Genomic DNA, 20,575 nt, shown 5'->3' with positions numbered 1-20,575 from the left:
ATGGAAACGCACACATTCTAAATTATCCCATGACAACTGCATAATTTAGAATAAAATCGTTCTATAGTTTATAAACAAAATAAATCTGAATTTAATATTTGTATATATACAATTTCAATGCATTTGGGATTTATTATCACATAAACCACTGGTAAATGGTGAACACAACATTAGTATAACAACAATTCTATAGAAAGTAAAACATGAAGACAAAAAACATGACATGTGTAGCGAGAATACGTTTAGTTGTAAGGTTTTATTATAATTGTTATTTTGGGAATATCAGAATATTGGCCTCTATATTAGTCTCTCTATATATTTACATTTTGCAAATGTGTTTAGCTTTACTTTGATGACCAATGCTTTGAATAATTGCAGGATGAAATAAGTATATACTGTAATGCCATTGGATGTCATCCCTTGATGGTAATGATGACTATCTTCATTTTCCAAAACAAAACACATTTTATTAAAGTAAGCTTTTTATAACTCTCATTTATTCAAGCTTTAGGTTTTTGCTCTTATAATACTTTTCAATAGAGCTTGAAATTATTTAAATATATTTAATATAAAAACAGGACAATTATTTCAAGTTCATTTTAGATTATTCGATTGACAAATACTTATACAATTCAAACAGCTTCTCTATGATGTGGGGGGTTTTAAACTGGAGAAATACCTAAATTATCTCCACCAGCATAACTCACCAGTATATTGCTCAATATTTTCAAGAACATATACATACATATTTAGTTAAACTAGATGAGAAAGTCTGCCTTCAAATGGCAATATGTTAATGTCAACATTGTTGTAAGACAAGTCAAATTCATCCAAAGGGTCTCCGTGGCAGCATTTTAATACAAACCCCCACCATCCCTCCCTTCAAACTGATGTGTTAAGCAAAAGAAGTCATGGAAGTTTCAAGAGCTATACAACAACAATCCCCACTTAGGACATTAACTGCACTGGTGGATGGAAAAAAAAGGTGCTTTTGTTACCATTCTTCTGATCAGGGCTGCTCATCTTCCTCAACACACACATAGTCAGTTGGAGGCTGGAGTTCGCCCGTAGTTGGCGTTCCAGGGTCCTTTTGGCTTGCGCATCTCATTTGCATACATTTCTCCCCAGCTGAGGAGGCCTTGGATCTCATTAAAGCCTCATCTCACAATCTCCCAGAATCCCGCTGGTCCCAGCCAGTACCTGTGGTGGTGGCCAAGCCCCACGCCAGCGTGAAAAGGAGCAAGGGGGGAAAGAAAAGGAAAGGAAAAAAGGGCAACAATTTCTTCGCTGTGAAAACAAAAGAGGGGAGGAGAGAAAAAAGCCCACTGAGAGAGAGGGGATAAATGAGCCTTCTGTGTGAGTTGGTGCCCTGTTCCTCTCTCTCTCTCTCTCTCTCTCTCTCTCTCTCTCTCTCTCTCTCTCTTTCTCTCTCTCTCTCTTTCTCTTTCTCTCACTCTGAGGAACCAGGCTCCATTTTGTGTTAAGCAGCCCCCTGACAGATACCTCGCAAGGTCAGGGGTCAAAGTTGAGCTGAGGGTCAGCTGTAACACAACATGGAAGCCAACTTCAAACTGGATACTTCCCTCTCGCCAAGCAGTGCAGTATGAGGCACTGCGATAAGCTATTACATCTCAAAGCTAGGTAAATAGACCCAAACACACACACACACACACACACACACGCACACACATGCACGCACGCACGCACACACACACACACACACACACACACACACACACACACACACACACACACACACACACACACACACACACACACATACACACACAGGCCAAAAAAGAGAAAGGAAAAATCATGAACTCAAAGTCTAACATCAAACAATAACCAGTCCATTAAGTCTCAGGGGCCGTGGCTGAATGCTGATATTGGGGGTGCACAGGAATGATGGGAGTTTATTTAAAGCATGGCGACCCCTGGCCAAAGCCTGCCTCAGTGAAGGGATGAATAAAATGTTAATGGCTCATAAAACACAGCAACTCCTCTCCGCACGGTTTCCACGGCATTATTCCTGCCAGCAGCCAATCGCCTGGCTTGACAATCTCCAGTGAATCTGCAGTGAGAAAGCTGCTTTGTGTCGCCCTGGCTGGAGAGAGACCAGCAGCAAAGACTGAATAGACATACACACACACACACACACACACACACACACACACACACACACACACACACACACACACACACACACAGACACACACACACACACACACACACACACACACACACACACACACACACACACACACACACTACCTGTTGTAATAATCAGTAATTTCCTCTTTACCTTTCAGATAAAGTCTCCACAACTTGCTTAGTGCAGTAGTGTGTTGATAAGAACAATCTCCATGCTTGTGGTTGAATCAAATTCCCTATAAGTATAGTGTCTAACACCCTTCATCAGACACGCACCATTTGCTGTGCTGGTAACCCGCCGGTGACAATTTGAAGCTGGGGTGTCAATCCACACACCAGTCGCCACAGACATATCCCAGCCTCAGGGGCTGGGATATGTAAACATCCATCTGTTGTCTCTTATTTAATGCTCTCTTTTTGCCCTGGTGCTAGCAACATGCTAACATTCTGTGTGGTTACCCCCAGTGGGGCTAGCTTCTCAGGGATTAGCATCTCTGGGGGATTTAGCATGGTGCTGCCCAGCCAACCTGAATGGCGAGCTGAAGCTAAAACTACTACTATTATCATTAGTGCTAACTAAACAGTACTGTCAGATTCCTGTTTTGTTCTCGGGCAGTAGTTCATCCAATACTATGATGGTCCTTACATTGATAAGAAGTCCTGTGTGGTGTGTGTGTGTGTGTGTGTGTGTGTGTGTGTGTGTGTGTGTGTGTGTGTGTGTATGTGTGTGTGTGTTTCTGTGTGTGTTGGTGTGTGTTATATTCCTTGCCCCCCTCCTCATCATCCCCCCTCCTTACTCTGCTCAGTGGGTGTCGTTCCCAGGTCATGAGACTGTAAATATACACACTGAGACCCTCTACCCATAAATCACTGGGCCAGAGCAAGGCAGGCCTCTCCTTCAACCCCGCTTTCCAAACCGAGGAGACACAGTGGAAACATCTCAAACATGGGAAAGACAGACTGAAACCGCTGCAATAAACCTCTCACAATCTGTAGCTAGATAACAAGAACATGTGGCGTTACACTTTTTCAGTACAAATAAAGAAAGTCACTTTATTTTCACTATTCTATTTCTTAGGTCATGCTTGGTGAAGCTTATTGACCAAGGAGAAACACTATCCTTGTATACAAAACAAAATACAAAAAAAAAACATAAGGTGTTTCTTGCAATGCTATTTTCCTCCAGAATGGTGGAGAAACACTGGACAGAGAAATGCCGACTCAAACACAACACAAATTTAGAGAAAGAAGCATGTCATATTTGATTACAAAAACAATGGCAGCATGTAACATTGATCTGGCTTTAGTGAAGTTACTGTACCCTATAACTTCTCTGGTAATCTTAATGGTATTAAACAGCTGTGGAAATGAGCATAAAGCAATTATCAAGTTGTAAAAGAAGGAAACTAAACTAAATTTACATTTAGAATTTTCATTTTCATTTGGAAATAATGGTGTTTATTGTTATATCTGAAGTATCATGATTATTAAACCATGTTATGGCACAGGTGTTCGGAGAGGTAAATAACTTAAACATAGCTTTCAAAGACAAAACTATGTTTTCACACATTTCCCAGACATTTTATCGACTTAAAGGAGTTTCTGAGGTGCTTAAAGGCAAACGTTAGTCTTTAAAACAAACTTTACCCCTCTTGTAAAACTGGAAGCCCTCAATTATGTCTTTTCTTAATTATTTTCTCAAGGGCACACCATAGTGAAATACAAAACAACAGATTTTTTTGTCACAATACAGAGATCGAATTAACTTGCCACTGAAAGGATGTTTGGCAAACGGATGCAGTCTAAACATGTGTTGACAATGCTTTTGTGATCTCACAATCTATCATAGAACACAAAGAATGTAGACAAAGTATGAAAGATTCTATTGTTATTTTCCATTAAATGTTTGATGTTCTATAATTTTGTAAATAAAATCACAAGGAAGGACACATTTGTGTCTAGCTCTTAATGATAATTTGAACAAATATGGGTTTGAATTAAAGCTTTAATTGTTAAGCTACTATTTGTTTCAGCTTTCAATTGCTTTGCTCTTTGTTGTCATTTTCTGAATTGAAAATTGCTTGAAGGTGTGTTCAGTGTAACTGAGAATTCAATATGCAGTTTTCTTTTTTCACTTGTAATATTTTAGTTGAATTATTATTGTATATGTTGTGTTATTCTTTATTTAACTGTTATACCATGGCTTTATTGAATATAAGATTATGATTGGCTGAAGAGCATTCAATAGGTGTATACTATGTCAACAAATGTTGGTAAAACCTCATAACTAGTAGGTCCAGGAGTAAGACAACAATAATATTCCTCTTGCTGTGAGAATGAATGAGAGGGCCACTGGTAAAGACCTAGATGAAGAGCTAACTGTTACCCTCTACTGGTCCACAGCCCAAGAGCAGTAGGATTCATACAACAAACCAGTATGATGTGACTCGTCCTGAACAACTCAGTAGACAGAATTAGTTGTTATTCCACGTGATCATCTAGCCCATTTAGGGAAGAGTTTGAGGGCAGAAAATTATAAAAGTAGAAATAAACAGGAGAAACTCACTGTGATGCCTACTTGAAATTAAAGGGATAGTTCACCCAAATGACAAAATTACATATTTGGTTCTTTATGATGATTTGGGCATGACAGTTTTTATCAACATCCATTGACTTCCATTGTTTTTTTGGTAAAATAATGCTATAAATTAGCAGTTAGTGACAGTGAGTTAGATAAACAGACCACAGTTAGATAAACAGACCCAAAGTGTTGATTTGAAGTCTGTCTTTGTCCATAGGTTAATTTCAGGCTAAGAAACCAAATATGTGATTTGGTAATTTGGGTGAAATATGCCTTTAAGTTACACGTCAGGCAAGTAGTTAAAGTGCACATCCCATACAGAGCACCAATATGAGGGACATTTACCTTTCAATTTGCTGGATATTTTCTTTATTTAGAACCTGTGTGGCTTAGAGGACTTAACATAAAGACACAATATTTACAGACTAAACAGAACCTTGGCTTTGCTTTTGACATTTAACATTTTTCATCAAAGGGTCTCACTTGTAGTGTTTGATCCACAGATCCTCAGTGAGTTTGCAGACATAAAGCTATAATTATCTCTGTGTGGCATGTAGGGTTGAGCCAAAAATCGCCTGCTTAGGTTGTTAAGATAGATCAAGTTCCATGTGAAAACAGAAGGACTATGACCTCATCTCACTTAGCTACCTCCAATATTGCTGCAAGTTGAACAAATATTACTTATTTTTACTGTTTCTTTTTTAGTCTGCTCTTTGGTAAGGAATAGGTTTCATCTGACTATAAAACCTGCTTTAGATATGCAAATCTTACCCTAGAATTATTTTTGCAGTTTTATTGCATCTGAATATGTCATGATAATGTTAGCTGATAAACTCATGTTAGTTAGTGTTTTCTGTCTTTTAGCTTTGTTGATAAGTCACACCTTGATTCTGTAGTTCCGTGCAGTAAAAGTATTCATGAGTTTTCATAGTATTGATGCAATTAGCAAGGTTACCACCCTATTGAGTGCAGGTGAAAATAGAAACGGATATGTTAAGGTGAGAGAGAGAAAGAGTGAGAGAAAAACAGGCTAGATAGAAACAACAGTAAGAGAGTAGTAATTCTTCTGGGAATGACATACTGTATGGGCACTCAAGTATTCAACGCTTCAAGCAGTCTTATAAGAATATAACTTAGGATTTCATTTCAGCTATTGGTCATTTACTACATATGGTAATGCTAATTAATCATGCAATCTAGATGTGATGTCCATGATAAATCATTTGATCATGCCACTTAGCATGATACTGTTATAGATCGAGACTTCTAGCTTTTGATTAAAAAAAAATCAATTTGTGTTTAACATATTGCAGGGTCTTGGAGTTTTAACAGTGTATATTATGAGTGCAGATTTTTTGTGTTGTATGTTACGGAAAATATCATATTTTTAAGACTAGGTATCTCAAACTCATACACACATTTACACCCAAATTGATTACATTTATTTATTAAACCACAACTCCCCAGTCCAGTCATATAACAATAGGTACATTTTAACATTAAAACTGTTTTATTTTTTTGAGAGAGGTCATACGCCTATAATGTTAGTCAGTTAAATGCCAACAAAAAAGGAAGCCTGTCTTTCTTTTATCAAACCATATTTCATATACTTAAAGCCGTTTTAATCCTGTTTCCTCTGCCCTCTCGTTGACAGTTTCCTTGTAGAGTAACGGTCACACAAAAACACACTGGATACAGACAGAGAGAGAGAGAAAGAGAAAGAGAGAGAGAGAGAGAGAGAGAGAGAGAGAGAGAGAGAGAGAGAGAGAGAGGAGAGAGAGAGGGAGAGAGAGAGAGAGAGAGAGAGAGGGGTTAGTTGATGTTGTTAATTTTTAACAACATATTCCTATCATTAAAAAGATATACTATATTACCGTATTACTTCACACCCTCATTAAGAGTGAAATGAACCATTTTAACCCCTCTCCTCCCTTAGTGAGCCTTACAGCACCGATAAGTGAAAGTCAAAGATGAAAGGTCTAGCAAGGGGTCATGGGACATTAACATGGAGATGGTGGGGATAATGGTGGGTAGAGATACCAATCACAAAGGAGAGAGGAATCACAAAGACAAGGGCATTATAAGTCAACACAACATACTCTGCTCTGAGAGTAGACTGATTGAAAATGACTCAATTAGACCAGAAGACACAACTCAGATTTTTTGTGATCGTTATTATTTTTCAATTATTTCTTTAATTACATTTCTAGTATCATTACCAGAGACAACAGCTGACACATGTAAATGAATGACACATGTAAAAAGTTGAAAGTAGCCCTGTCTATTTTATATGAAAATGATACAAACAGATATTTAGTTCTCTACTCCTGTAAGTAAGTGGGTGGCATCACACACAAACTCTCACAACATCGCACGCACGCACGCACGCACGCACGCATGCACCTCTCTCTCTCCGAAACACACTCTCTCTCTCTCTCTCTCTGCTCTGTTTGTTAGATAAGAGGCAGGCGGCAGTCCTGAAAGAGAGGGTAGTGGAGTGTATCGGCTCCAGTGCAGGTTTACATTGGTGGGAGATGCACTAGGAGGGCCATTACAAGTGACCTCTGATCTCTCAGGCACCCTGAGGTGAAATGGCAGGCCTGGTCTCGCTCGGCTGGTACTGGGGGGGAAGGTTCACTTGGTTCTCCACACATTCAAGGAGCTGTGTGTGTGTGTGTGTGTGTGTGTGTGTGTGTGTGTGTGTGTGTATGTGTATGTGTGCGCGCGTGTGTGCATGCGCGTGTGTGTGTGTGTGTGTGTGTGTGTGTGTGTGACCCCACCTCCCCCCCGTCCCCGTTCCCCCCAGACACAACCCGTCCCTGCCCCAGACAGTGATGGCTCCAGGCTTGTCCCGTGGCTATGCAGATGCGACAGAGGCCAAAATATGAATTTTAATCACCCCCTGGTTTCTCCAATTCCACAAAGCTACCCGCCGTGTGTCTGTCTGCTTTGGGATGGGTTCCAGAAATGACAGAACACACACCCAGACACCCACACACATGCACACACACATTGAAGTCACTGCTATTCTGACCCTGCACCTTCCACCTCCACAGAGATGGGGGAGGATCAACATCCATTACAACACACACACACACACACACACACACACACACACACACACACACACACACACACACACACACACACACACACACACACACACACACACACACACACATACACACACACTGTATGGAGAGTCCTAATTAATGAGGGGTCCCCTCTGTCCCCTGGCCCTGCACATGCTAGTCACCCACGGTAGTAACACAGACCAAGCCAGCCAGTCTCTCTGCATTAGTATGATCCCTCCTCACTGTCCACTTCACTGCTCACCACACATCCACTCATGCATGGACACTTTGGCTAATTATGGCCAAACAAGTGTGTGTATTTGGTCAGGAAGGAGTGTGTGTGTGTGTGTGTGTGTGTGTGTGTGTGTTTGTGCATGTGTTCTGGGGTATGGGGTGTAGGGCATTGGTGTGTATGTGTGTGTGCGTGCGTGCGTGCGTGCATGCGTGCGTGCGTGTGTGCATACACGTCTGTAGGGTAGGTCAATCAAAGTTACATGTCTTGATGGCTGACAGTAACAGTCTGCTTAGAAGGGAAGCATCCCACCATGTGCATATTTCTCTATGCTCATTTGCATTTTTGGGCTGTTTTTGGCTGCAGTTAAATTTGCAGGATGACCAAACCAGAGGAAAAAAATAGATATATGATATATAATAGAAAAATCTTCATCTCCATTTGAAATGCATTTTTTTTTAATGTGCCCAAAAATCAAAAGCCCAATACATTAAAATGCATTACATATTGATTTTGATGGATGTGGAAGAACTATCGAGTACTACATGTATTGAAACATAATGACAGACTGCATCACACAGTTCATGTTAGACATATCTGAATTACTTTAGATAGCACTCATATCAGATTTTACGTTAATAAGTCATGGGCAGTCATTCTGGCTGGATAGAAAAGAGACTAAAAGTATTTTTTCTCCTTTGTAAAAAAAATAATCCAGGTTTGATAACAGTACCTTGGATAAGACAAAGGGGGTGGGTGGTGGAGGCTGATGGAGGGGGTTGTGTATTATTCACATGTAAATGTAAAACAAGGGCAAACAGCGCCTACACTCACCTTTTGTTCGTCTCCAGTCAAAAACAGTCACCAACAAACAATAGGGTCCTGGAGTGGACTGAGAGGCGGGAGGGGGGTGTGGGGGGGAGACGACACTGTGACTAATGCCCCCCTCCTGCTAGCGGTGTCATCAATAGGGAGGAATGGGGGGGGCCTGTGTATGTGTGTGTGGGATAGGAGGGGGTTTCAGGGCAGAAGAGTGGTCTGAGAGGCCAGTATGGTGTCCATTCATCGGACCCCATCCATACCACACACTGCATGACCACACAAAATGACTCCGTTTGGGACCATCATTTAAGAAACAACTCTGATAACATAAAAAGGGAAACAGCTAATGGAAAAGAAGCAGGGACACAATGATAACTTTATACAATTTTGGAAATACACCAACTTTTCAGTAACTCAAGCCTCAACAAGTCGGATTAGTTGTAGTCTCTACACCAAAATATCCACACATGAGGACCCAATAGAGGTTTAGCAAAAAAAATAAAATTCACATGGTTGATATATTACCACATGATTATGGAAGTCATTTTGAGCACCTCTAAACATCTCCAAGCAATTGCGAAAATACTCAAAGATGTATGAGGTAATGGGTTTAGTGTGCCAACTGGCTACAATGTGGCAGTTGCGATTAAAAAGATTTCCAGATCCAACACACACATACAAACACCCACACATTCCACTGCCCCGACAAAGTGTCAAGTTCTCTCTCTTTCTCTCTCTCTCTCTCTCTCTCTCTCTCTCTCTCTCTCACACACACACACACACACACACACACACACACACAGTCAAGTACTCTAACACATCCACAGTGACAGACCAATTTAATTGTCAAAGCATGATGATGGCAGCTGAACTCTCCCAGTATTTATACAAGGTTACCACAGTGACTTAAAAAGCTCCTAATTGATCATGACCAATATGTAATTAGAAAAGCTGATACTGTGTCCTTTTCCCCCGTCAAAGATACACAGTGCTGCAGAAGTATCCAGTGCGTTGGCAATCCAGGACAGAGGATTATACTGTATGGGTATCAAGATAAACCTGTTAGATAGTGTTGACAAAGATAGAAAAGTAGTGTTATTGCCAATGCACACACACACACAATTGCACGCACACACGCACACACACACACACATGCACACGCGCATGCACTTAAAAACCATGTCAGTCCCCTGAAAAGAAGGCATAAGGAGACATAAGGGTTGAACGCGAATTACACTTCACTCATCCGAGGAAATAGGGGCTATTCCTTTGATAAGGTAAGCACCATATTCTATAATATAAAGGGTTAATACTGCAAATACACTGAATTGACATCAGTCAAGAATTAAATACTTTAATATTTGGATTACTTAAAAAATCGCTTACTCTGGTCACGACCGATTTCACAATCAAGCTGAATGTGCTGCAGTAACATTGACTCATGTTTACTTCATCTATTCCAATCATTTGGCAGTGAGGCTTTTCCCTGCCAGTGCTGACACAGTCCTAAGGGGTCTCTCTGGAGGTTTCACTGGGTTATTCTAACCACGGTGAGCTGACAGTGCCCTTGGACTCCTGGCTTGGGTTAACATCTCTTCTGGCAGCCCAAGGCCTGGCTGCATTGGCTCAGTGGGAAGGAATGTGTGTGAGAGAGACACTGTAAATAAATACTGTATGCTCAAGCAATGACACCAGAGTTGGAGAGACCTTGTATCTCCGTACTGCAGCCCACAAGAGATTAAAAAGACTGGAACAGTGAGAGAGAAGCATGAACAGTAACCCAGTGTCAATTCTTTGTCATATGCTTATGTCCTCTTTTGGTTGATATAACATATTTATTTCATATTTTTTACTCTTCTTTTACGTATCTTTAATTGTATCTTAAATTGATTGACTGATAACCCCAAGACTAACCCTAACACTTTAAGATGCATCACTGAGACTCTGCCACACATGATAAACACAGTGAGTTCATTTATCTAAAGAATTGCATTATCTGAAAATAGTTCATAACAGAAAAGTAAAAAACAAAAAAAACAAAAAAGAAAGCACATGGAGTGGTACCACTGTGTCTATGAATGACAAACATGTTGTATTTAAAATAATAAAAACAACTAATAAATGTTTCTTTTCATACCATACACATTGTACATTGCACTCAGAGTTTAAATAAACTATAACACAGACAAACATATTTACTGTACTGGGATATTTAACTTCTCAAACTGTTTGCCTCCACTCTCCTTCCCTCTCCCTCTCTCATCATCGCTAGTTTGGAAACACGTTCAGGATGAATTGGTGCCAATGAGCTGGGTACAGGTACCTATGCCTCCGCCCCAGATCAGAGGTAAACAAGGCTATCCTACAATTGGACCCTGCCAGCCAATACGCCCGTATACGGGCATCAGGGATGGAGAGGCCCATAGAAGGCCTGTACTAGAGCTACAGTAGATTCAGTGCAGCTGGTTCAAGCAGACTTTGTATATGTAAAAGTGGGGCCATCGCACAGTATAAATCATACATAAGTCATCTCCAACACAGACTATCATCTCCGTAACACACTTAAAAAGTCACCTCCATGACGGATGCTTTTGTTTGTGTCTTACAATGTTATACGTTCTGAGGTTAGTATGTGTTTAACAGATAGGAAGCAAGTGTGTTTATGAACAATGAATGACCTGTGTGGAAACCATTTTTTATGGAGAATTGTTGTGATTGAACACAAAAGACGTTAAAACAACTTATGATAAGCTGTGAAAACCTGATTTAGAAACAATGTTTAAGTGAATCATAATCAATTAAATAAATACTAACATACAACACATCAGAATAAAGACACATTTAGGTCTGAAATCTTTATGTTTTAAGTGTTATGATGGCGCTGTCACCGTGTGTTGACATATAATGCTGAGCAAACAAGCATCACCATGACCCAAATGTTGTCACTCAATCAGCATGCATGCCAGACAGGTCTTCTCCTCTGCTCCAGAGAGATCTATTACCAATTCATATATGTCAGCAGCGAGTGTACAACGAGCGATTTAGCATGCATCGCTAAAACATGTATTTAAGGTGTCGCTCATTCCCAGCCCGATTCTCCCAGGTTGTCTTCAGGGCCTGCTGTTAGTGTTAGTGAAACAGCTAATGATATCTGGGGGCCTGGGTGTGGGGGAAAAGGTACACACCCTGTCACCTGCTGTGCTGCTGTGAACCTCTGTGCTGAGACAGTAGCGGGGGGGGACGGGACGGGGGGATCCTCCCCCCTGGTTCTCACCCCTGACAAGGCATAGACATAAGGCTTGACTCCATACAACTAAATACTCTTCGCCAATGTCACCCGTTTCCTCCCTCCCTGCCTCCCCCACCTCTGTCTGCTATCCTCCGTCTCTGGTTGGCAGCTCTCTGGTCTGTGGGTAGTGCCAGAGATAAGAGGGGTGAAGATAGGGTTCCAGGTAGGGTGTGTATTAGCAAGGTACAGGAAAATTAAGGAAGTTGTTATGGTCTGGTAAGGTGAATAAAATATAAGACATTCCTTATGAGAGACAGGGCAATTAGTGTGTGTCTTGTGTGTGTGTGCGCAGAGTGGGGTGACACACACACACACACACACACACACACACACACACACACACACACACACACACACACACACACACACACACACACATCAGACACCAAACTAGGGTCAAAAGAATATAAAAAAAGCTTGGAATACATAATACCAATACCAATGTCTCCATAACTTCCTCAAATCCACAAGTACATTTACAAAATACTTGAGCACAATTAACATACAGTAACACACTTCAGATTTATTTACGGCAACGCATGTATCAAAATGTTGATAGTCAGCCAAAATGTCTTGTTGTCCTATTTAAAAAGAAAACAGCAAAAACATTGCATTGTTAAAAAAATAAAAAGAAGTATTATTTATTACTCTATTACATTGTTTTCATGGAACGCAACCCCATACAATCCGTATACTCCATTACCGTGGTAATTAAAACTGGATCTGAAGTAAATAATGGATCGTACCAATATCAGATTAGGGGGGTTGATATATCCTTCCTATCCACCATCCCAGACGTAATGTTGGCCGAGCATTTAAGATGAGTTATATGTCAGACATCCAGGTCTATAGTTTCCTGATTTCAAATGAAAACCAGTTAATTAGGGATGAATTAAACATGGCCGTGCTATCCAGTGGCTGGGCCCATGGTGTTTGGTGTCAGCTCAGGATCCAGGCACACAGACCCAGACCCAGATGAAGCTTAATAATGGATTGGATACATGTGGAGCTTTTTCAGGCGCTCAGTGTTTGAAATGATAACAGGGAAAGCTCACATTATATTCCAACAATGTGTACCTGGGTGACAACAATGTTGTAGAAGGAAGATCGTAGCGGAGAAGTACAATGGGTTATTCAAGAAAGGTTCAGGTACAGTACAGTACCTGTACAGAGTACAGAGTCTTTATGGAGGAAACTACAGCCCCACAGGCAAGGAAACAACCAATCACAATCAAGCAAAGAGGAAATAACAACTAGACATCTGACATACTAGAACATGTGGAGGAGAGAAACTGAGAGAAAGTTCCTATGAAAATTCTCTTCAAAATCATGCCATATAGCAACACAGTCTCCTAATTAAATTGAGTATCTATTGCACATTCCCAATTGTGTGTCCTGGTTGAAGCATGAGATATATTTTTGGATGATGAGTCAAAAACTGAAGATACGCTACATGAGGGTAAGTGAATTTGCGTGACTTACGTAAGAAGTCAATATATATTAACTCTGAATTGCGTGGCGGTTAGGCAGTATTAGGCATTTACTTTGAGTGGCTAACTAGTGTTGCTGTGGTGTTGACAGTTAGCTTATAATATCACAAAGTCAAGTGCCACAGCTCATTTTAGCGCACATGTAGGATTTTGAGGAATGTGGAATGCAATGCACTGCAATGGTGCGCAAAAGCACCCCATTGAAACCAATGGACTTCCGTCAGACCTCAACCACATTGCGCGGTCTATGTGCACGTGACATAACATCTTGCCTTGCAACCCGTACATCTCTGGTTCGAATTGCGCTATGGACAACAATATGAGCTAATTATTGTTTCTAATGTTAATGTTTGCTATTTGGACACAATAGCTGCTCTTAAACTATATAACCATGGACTATATTATATTATTAATATGACACCATTGGCGGCCTGGTCGATGGCACGTACAATCTCTCGGAATGAATTTGGTGCAGTGTTAAATTTGGTGTAGTCACATCACATTTGCATTGTCCCATTAACCCATAGTAAACATGAATCACTCACTTCCATAGAGTGCAAACATAGCTTCTCCTACTATATCCTGTCCCATGATTTTCTTCCCAGACAAATTAGGAGAATAACACATTACTCTGCAGCTAGTCTAGCATAGCCATACCTCCAAAACATGTTGTTCTCACGCCTCTTTTGGAGGTCTGGAAAATTTTAGATTAGCCATTCTGGCTTTGATTGAACTGGACGATGGGGAAATGTGCTCTCAATTTTATTGGATGTTACATTCCATGAACCCTCCCACCGCATGCCCATAGAATGATTGCTTGTTGTTATGTGCGTCTTTTGCAGAGAGTTGTTGCCTATGCTAGTTTGCAACATTGAAGGAAATGGAAGAAAATCTGAAGGAAAAACTGAATTCAGTTTTTTTGTAGCTCCACCCAAGGAATTTATTTGATTGGTTTAACATGTTGTGGGGCGTCACTCATTTCAAACGGGTTTCCACCCCTTTGTAGCTACTTTCTGCAAAGGATTTTCCAACAAGGTCATAAAAGTCATACCCCTGGACAGGGCACATAAAGGGCAGTAATCAATGCAAAAACAAACTGTGTTTGAGCGGATCAGCCTCAGCAAGGCACTGTGCAGATCCTCTGATATTGATCACACAATTTGCGTTTATTTCTTTACAGCAGGTGATTTGTAGACCAGTGGTTCTGCTCACTGCATTGCTCAAACCAACTGCCCCTCTCAAACAAGAAGATTCACAGACTCTCTTGAGATATTATTTTTCCTACAATACAACATACAATTCTGCTAATGTCTGGCATGTTTCTGATTGGACCAAGCAAATAACACCTCCATCTCTCCAAAAACTCTTTTTTTAGTCACAGAGATTCATCTTGTCTCGTTTTAGTCAACCAAAATGAAAAATGATTTTTGTTTTGTTATCGTTTCTTCTGGGTGTATTTAGTGTTATCTTCTCGTCAAATATTTTCAGCATTAATTTTGTTGATGAGGCCTTAGGCCTTAGGCCTTTCCTCAGTGTTGTACTCCCCTCCAGTGCTGCTACCTACATGTAGGTGTATAGGTGTAGAGCTGCTATAGAAATTGATGTTTTCATGGAGCTCCTTGAGCTCCTTGTGCTTTGAAATGTGGAGCTAAGTGAGACAAAATGTTGCAGAGAACCAGAGGGATCATATGGAAATGCAGCAGGAATGGGGTCATGTTCCAACATTATGCACATTATGTACTGTACCGGGAGAGATGTGAGAGAAAGAGCATGAACAGCCAAAAAAAAAACTCCCTATGTGTAATCTTATTCATTAAACATACACGTTTGTACAATCCCTATGAATTCTCCCCTGAGATGAAATTCTAATGTGATATAAAGAAAACAAGGACAAAGAGGGCTTATTATCATTTACAAATGAAGCCATGTTTCTCCGTAGTGAGTCACTTGGAGGATGGATGATTCATCACACATGTGGTGTCTAAAAGTGTGCACTTTGTAAACATACATGTTTATTACACTAGATGTTACCTCTAACGTTTGACATACTATAGCTTCTGTTCATTGTTAACAACAGATAAGAGTCTTGTGTTAAGTTAAGATGTGTTGTTCTTGTAAATGAACTTGATAATTACTTTGTTCTTTCTCATTCTACAGTGGTATGACCAGCTGACAGCAGGCAAGTTTGTTTGTGAGCAGGGGTGGGAAATACAGCTATTGTAATGAGAATTATCAGATCTACATTATCTGTAGATCAGCTCTCCTGGCACACACCGGAGACAACAGCACAACCATTCACCCCTACACAGGTCTGCCGCTGACACTGTGTGTGTGTGTGTGTGTGTGTGTGTGTGTGTGTGTGTGTGTGTATGTTTGCGTTGGTGTGTATGTGTGTGTTTGTATGGGTGTTTGTATGTGTGTGTTTGCATTGGTTTGTGTGTGTGTGTGTGTGTGTGTGTGTGTGTGTGTGTGTGTGTGTGTGTGTGTGTGTGTGTTGCTTTGCAGTATGAACCATCTAACCCTATCCACAATCACTTCGCACCTGGAGAGTGAAAGGTTTATCACCTTGAAAACACTTCCGTGAAAATCACATCTGGCGCTTTCAGCGTCTTGTACTTGCAAAAAAAAAACGATGAACTGTAAAAAAAAACTGATGATTTTGTTGGCTTGTTACAGGGTGCAAGTGTCAATGCCATCTAGGTTCCTTGGGTGAGGTTCGGGAACTAGCAAGGTGTGAGTTAACTTAATTGACAATACATATGTTGTTATGGAGTGGAGCTACCATAAAAGGACTATAACAATTCAACACAATCCAAATTGACGTAAGCTTATATATACTAATATTGTATTTCATCCTAGCTTAATTACAACTTTCTGAGATAAAAAAGGAAAATGTGGACTGTAAGTGAAAACACTTTAAAGTTTTCTATGTTTTCACTCACAGCCGAAGCCAGCAGTTAGGGCACAGGGTTGAACAAAAGTTAGTCTTTTCACTCAAGACAGTTCTTCAGTGTGCACTTTATTTGGACTCATCTCAGCATTCTCTGAATGGGTCATATTTAGAGGAAACATAAAGGACTCATCATGTCCAGGCCTGCCAACCTGGCCTCTCCAACTCCCTCTCCTTCACAGGGTCTGCAGCCAGCATGTAACTCGAGAGCGGGCCATGTCCCACTTTGATGTCCGTCCGAGTCCAGGGGTTCCCACTGCTGTACGTCTGTGTTTGTCTACCTCACCGAGTGTTCACTTACTCCCCAGTCACAGTGGCCAGGACCCAACTCACAGCATGAAGCCATCTCCTCTTCCTCGTCCTCTTCCTGCCATGCCATCCACCGCCGGCTTGTAAGGCCACCCCCAGCCAACCCCTGGGCCTCACTGACGTCGGAACACTGACGTCGGAACACTGGGCCACTCAGTGAAAAACCTTCCGCTCAGTAATTTATTACGTTTAGATTAAATCTGGCGAAACTCAATATTTTAATTGAATGTTTAGAGCCGAAGCATTCCGAGTGATAAATTTCCATTGGCACCCTGCATCCCGCTATCATGTTTCTCCCCCTAATTACATTTACATAAATGATGTTCTTTGGGCTTATCATTCAGGTTGGGTAGGCACTGGAGAGAAGGGGAGGAGGGGTGATGGAGGGAGGCAGGTTTAGTGTGATGGCATGTAAGAGACACTGCATCAGTTGACAGTGGTTCTGTCAGTTTAAATTCTCCGGCTTAAGTTGAGACGAGAGGAGTTAAGGACAAAATCTGGGATTTGTTCTTCTGTTTAATGGTCATTACAATTAATGACATATTCCCTTCAATTATCGAAGAATATGACTTATACATTTGTAACAATGTATAGCTTTACATTTATAATAAATAATTTCAATATCATGGACTGATATCCAGTCCCTGCATCCAGAGCTCTGTCTATGAATTTGAGAGTCAAACTCCACTTTATATCAAACAAGTGGCAGAGTGAAGCATTTCACCTATAATGTTATTCACACACTCATTTGTGTATTTTCAAACCCACAACATATTTGGATTGGACTAGACTTTATAGTTCAGACTGATCTTAATTAACTACAGAGCAGAGAAAGAATAAATGGATCAGTACTGTATGTGACATTTAGTCTCTAAATCATAGAAAATCTATTTACCTCCTACAGAAATGTCATATCTAACATATTGACTTGGTAGTTTATTTTGAGTTGAAGATCAGACCACTCCTCCCTGATTTGAGCCCCCAATGACATATCCTAAGCTTTTACACGAACCCTAGCTCCAGCCAACAACCAGTTCAGTGGACCCCTATAACAGCCCATAATCAACGTACTGTACAGCTGCCAATGGAGAAATAGTGTGATTTAATGCTGTGACTCTCCTGAGTCAGAGCTCAGTGACCAAGCAATCATAATGGACAATGCTATTAAAGCCTACTGTATGTATGTTTGGAGAGTTAACTCATAGCAATCTTGCTAACGGCTAATCTTGTCTGTAAGATGGCCAGAGGGAGTGGACTCTACACTACAGCACCAGTTTCAATACACTGACTGGAGTATGTTCGCCACTCAGGCCACCCTGGACTCCCACATGGACATTGATTCATATGCTTCTTCCATTCTGGATTACATCAATACATGAACCAAACAGTGTCATCACCCACAAACAGATAAGAACTTTCCCCAACCAGAAGCCTTGGATGAGCATTAAGGTCTGCTTACTGCTGAAGGCATGCAACGCCGCTTTTAGATCTGGCGATGCAGAGGCCTACAGCTCATCCAGGGCGAACCTGAAGAGGGGCATCAGGAAGGCCAAACACAACCACAAACTGCAGATTGAGGAGCACTTTCAGAACAACTCTAATCCCCGACGCATGTGGCAGGGCATCCAGGCCATCACAGACTACAAGCCCAAAAACACAGCCTCCCCAACCAGCACTGCCTCCCTCCCCGACGAGCTCAACCACTTCTATGCTCACTTCGACTGGGACAACAAGGAACCAGCCATCAAAGCTGAGCCCCACCAGACGACCAGCCCCTCACACTCTCCACCACTGATGTGTGCTGCACACTGAGCAAGGTGACGGCATCCCTGGGCAGCGCTGGGCAGCTGGCCGAGGTCTTCACTGACATTTTTAACCTGGCCCAGGCAGTTGTCCCCACGTGCCTCAAGTTCTGCTGCAGTGGGCTTGAATGACCTCCGCCCCGCTGCAATCACCCCCATCATCATGAAGTGCTTCGAGAGGTTGGTCCTGGCTCACATTAAAGACCACCTACCCCCCACACTGGATCCCCACCAGTTTGCCTACCGCCTGAACAGGTCAATGGGGGATGCCATCTCCATGGCACTACACTCCGCCCTGACCCACCTAGATAACAACAACACCTACGCAAAGATGCTGTTCATTGACTTCAGCTCAGCATTCAACACCATCATCCCCTCCAAGCTGGTCACCAAACTCAGTGACCTTGGCATCAGCACCTCCCTCTGCAGCTGGACCCTGGACATCCTGACCAACAGACCCCAGTTTGTTAGGTTAGACAACTATACCTCCTCCACCCAGACCCTGAACACCAGTGTCCCACAGGGCTGTGTGCTGAGCCCTCTCCTCCACTACCTCTTCACCCACGACTGCGTGTTTGTGCATGGGTCTAACACCATTATCAAGTTCGCAGACGACACCACGGTGGTAGGCCTGAGCAGTAACAACGACGAGTCGGCCCCCAGGGAGGAGGTCCAGCACCTGGCAGTGTGGTGTGCCGACAACAACCTGGCCCTCAACACCAAGAAGACCAAGGAGCTCATTGTGGACTACAGGAAAGCTGGGGCCTGCAGACACACCCACATCTACATCAATGGGATGGGGATGGAATGTGTCTCCAGCTTCAAGTTCCTGGGTGTCCACATCTCAGAGGACCTCTCTTGGACCCTCAACTCCTCCAGCCTGGTCAAAACGGCGCAGCAGTGTCTATACTTCCTGAGGAGACTGAACAAAGCCTGTCTGTCTCCTAGGAGACAGACAGGTGGTCATCTTCTATTGGTGCACCATCGAGAGCATTCTGACAAACTTCATCATCATCAGTGTGGTATGGCAGCTGGTCTGGCTGCGACCGGAAGGACCTGCAACGGGTGGAGAAAACCGACCAGTACATCACTGGTGCCCAACTCCCTGCCATCGAGGTCCTCCAGCACAGGCGGTGTCTGCGGAGGGCGCAAGGCATCAGTAGGTACACCTCTCTCCCCAGTCACGGACTGTTTGCCCTCCTCCCCTCCTCCCCTCTCATGTATATTCACTTATTATATTTATTTATTTATACTCACTGGAATACCTTATACTGTAATACCATGCACTGTCTACAATATCATGTCTTTTGCACTATGCCACTATTTGCTCTATCTGGTTAGATGCCAAACTACATTTCATTGTCTCAGTACTTGTACTCTGTGCAATGACAATAAAGTTGAATCTAATCTAATCTAATCTAATCTAAGCTGCGGGCGTAGTGATCACCCTGTGACTATAGTCAACGGGATGTAGTGGGGATTGTAGTATGATGCCAACCCTTCCCATTATCCCATAGACTTTTACTGTCAGACCAACTGTATAACTAATGGCAATGGGTAAGATGATCTGCTGTAACAGTAATACCACTTGTGGCCATATATACACAGTGCTTCAGAGCTCTCAAGTGGGTGTCAGCCATAGAAGCTGGCAGAGTGTGAGGACAATGTGTACTCAAGGAGGGCTGGACCCGAGTGGCTGTTATTCACTCTCACAAACAGAGACATGGGTTCATTTAGGTCTTTCAATGACATATCAGTTTTACGTGTGTGCGTGCGCGCGCGTGTGCGTGTGTGTGTGTGTGTGTGTATCTTTGTCTGTCTGTCTGTGTGTGTGAGTGTGTGTGTCGAACCTATCGGGAGATGTGTAAGGACATG

The sequence above is a fragment of the Argentina silus genome (genome assembly GCF_951799395.1).
Source record: "Argentina silus genome assembly, chromosome: X".
NCBI lineage: Eukaryota > Metazoa > Chordata > Actinopteri > Argentiniformes > Argentinidae > Argentina > Argentina silus.
This window is presented reverse-complemented; position numbering follows the sequence as displayed.